The following is a 3,279-nucleotide window of genomic DNA, read 5'->3' on the forward strand; positions in this document are numbered from 1 at the left end:
TAGTATGAGCATGTTTAGGAAAGGTAATGTTAATATAAAAGTCTACACATAGATAAAATAAGATTAAAAAAAGAAAAGAAAATAGGTTAGATAAAAGAGAAAGAAAGCGTATACATCTATGTCGGCAAGCAAGCATAAATCCTTTCTTTACTTTGGCAAGCAAGCATAAATCCCTTCTTTACTTGCTTTATTTTTTATTTTATTATTATTTTTTTTTTTTTTTGTGTTGGAGAAGATATTTAAGATGAAAAATCTAAAGAATAACATCTAAGGTATTTTATTTCAATAAAAAATATTCCTTATGTTTGTGTGACCAGGCTTGTGAGTTGTGATTAAGTTTATATAATCAACATTTTTTTTTTTCCTATTATTAAAAAGAAATTTATCTTTCTCATTTTTTTTAACAAAGCAAGTAGGGGTGTGCATAGGTCGGGTTGGGTTGGGTTGAGGGGATTTTTTGACCCAACCCACCATGATGGGTCAAAAAAAAATTCAACCTAATCCAACCCATCACATAAGTCCAACCCAACCCACATGGGTCGGGTTGAACCCATGGGTTGGACAAATTTTTATTATTAAATTAAGTATAAAAAAATATAAATATTAATATATTAAAAAAATCTAAAGATTAATATCAATGTAACTCCTTAAAGACAAACAGCACTAATGACTAAACAACAATAGTAATTTACTAGAGTTTGTGTGAACTAATTGGCTTTTATATAGGATAGGAAGAGTTGGTTATTTTATAAAATTTGTTAATTATATAATATTATATATATATATATATATATATATTAAATATATAAGTGGGTCGAGTTGGGTTTGGCGGGTTTGAAATTTTATGACCCAAACCCAACTTGACCCGCTATCAAAAATTTTTTTGTAAACCAACCCAACCCACCAAGGCCTAAAAATCGACCCAACCCGATGGGTTGGATTGGATCAGGTCAGTTTTGACGGGTTGACGGGTTGGCTGTATACCCTAAGAGCAAGTGAGTCATCTCTTTCACTTTTCTCCCAACCAAAATCAACGAAAGAAAACTAAATTCCTTTTATTGAAATGTAGGTTTCTGTTGGGTAATTGTCAAACGTTTCAGCTTTCCTTAAATAATTTCTTTCTCTGTTTTCCTCTTAAACTGACTGTCCCTCTCTCTCTTCATCTCATCGACCATGACAACGTGATCCTCAAGGTCCTCACTCTTCTATTATTCAATACTCTCTGTGAATTCTCTATTTTTTTTTTTAATATTAAATTTATATTTGGTATGTGTTCAATTTGTGTTTGAGTGATGGGAAAACAGTGGAAAAGGGGAAGAAAAGTAATATTAATTTCTGGGTTTTTTGTGTTTTCCTGTTTTATGTCTGAATTTTACCTCTTGTAGCAGTTGTGAGATTGTCAAAAAAAAAAAAAAAATTCAGGTAGCAGTAGCTTGTTTCTTGATTTCTGTGTGGAAATCATAATTTTTAGAAGCTTTCTATGAATGTTCTTTTCTCCCAGCTCTCATTTTCAGTGCTTTAGTCCTAGAAGATGCCAGGATGAGAGAGTTAGCCCTGTTTCTCCAAAAGAATAAAATTTTTCTTGGGTCTTTTTTCTTTCTTTTTATTTATTTATTTTTTCATAAATAAATTTGATAACTTCCAGTCTTACTTTTGAGTGAAAAAAAAAAAACAAAAATTTTTTTTTTTTTTGACTTGAACCATAACAGCTAAACAACCAATTACATGGGGAAGGGTATATCCCGTTGAAAACAATTTTCATTTGTTGTTTTGCCAGTTGATTGAAGAATAATCAGTCTGGGATAGTAAGGGAAAAAGTAAAGGTTGAAAGGCCAAGTTGTTTCAAGCAGCTTTTGAAGTAAGTTGACATATTTCCAATGGGTTCAATGAGTACTCAAGAAGCCTCATTGTTGTCATCATCATTCTAGTGTTGTTTTTGTTCTTTGTGTCATTGTACAAAAAAAATGTTTATTCATATGAATCATTGTCATTCTCTTAGACCATTTATATTTTTAAATAATACAAAGAATATATTTTAGGAATTGAGTTTGTCCCGCTGAACCCATGAGTTCCTAGCTTAAAAGTTCCTTGCTGTGATGCAACTCTCTGATACACAACTAAACCTTTTGGACCACAGTGTTTTGCACTCAGAAGTCTCTAGAATACTGCCATTAGTAAATATAGTTGTTTGCTTATATGCATTAAATTTAACCCAAAGCCTATGTATAATCATTATAGTTAAAAATAATTTTCATTCATTTGTGTTGTCAGTTGTTTGAAGAATAATCAGTCTGGGATAGTAAGGGATAAAGAAAAGGTTAGAAGGCCAAGTTGTTTCAAGCAGCTTTTGAGCATTACCACCACTGTAAAAGCTAAAGATCATTGAGATTTCTTTGTTCTGTGCAATTACATCTTTTTTGTTTTAACAATTTCTATATTTGCTTTCCTTTTCTTTGTAAATCTTTTTTTTTTTTTGAGAAAATTTCTTTGTAAATCTTTTAGTGTTTCCTATTGTAATGATATTAAATTAAATTTGAAACAGGTTTAGGTGTTTTTAGTTAAACTCTTAAAGAACAAAATGACTTAGATCTATCAAGGCAAGCTGAATCATGTAGTGTTCAATGTGCTAAAATCTTGCAAGCTCTAGACCATTTATTCATTACTTTTGTTTATTTGATTTGCTTTAATATGTATTAGAAAGCATATGACATGTAATCCAGTTATCTTTGAAAAAACAACTATAATTTTTAAAAAGAAAAGTCAGATTATTAGTACGCTGCCAAATCCTACCTAGCTAAGTTGCTGTGTGAAATCCTATTGACAAGGGTTTATGCAATCACTTTGAGTTATACTACGGCCTATGTAATTGTGGAAATCTTGCAAAAGTATACACCATTTTCTCTTCCATAAAATTAATGCAATACATTTTTTTTTTCAAAATTCAATTGGATTATGTCTGGTGTCTTTGGAAGTGGATTTAATTATTTCCTTTATCAAAGTTTATAGCATTTCATACCTATCAAAAAAGTTTATAACATCTCATAAAAATTAATAAAATGCTTGTGAAAAAGAAATGAATCAGCTGATAAAGTATTGAAACAAGAAGTAATGAGTTTGACTCTCCTTTGAAGGGCTTTCATGTTGATGGGCTGTCACCATATGGTAAGAAAATAGCAGCCTCCTCAGGTCCTTGTCCTTGATGACACAAGCCACATTTCTTTGCCATCTAGCATGGAGCTTCCAAATAATATGACATCATATGAGTCCAATTTACGCTTG

Source organism: Quercus lobata, chromosome 4 (assembly GCF_001633185.2).
Source record: "Quercus lobata isolate SW786 chromosome 4, ValleyOak3.0 Primary Assembly, whole genome shotgun sequence".
Lineage (NCBI taxonomy): Eukaryota > Viridiplantae > Streptophyta > Magnoliopsida > Fagales > Fagaceae > Quercus > Quercus lobata.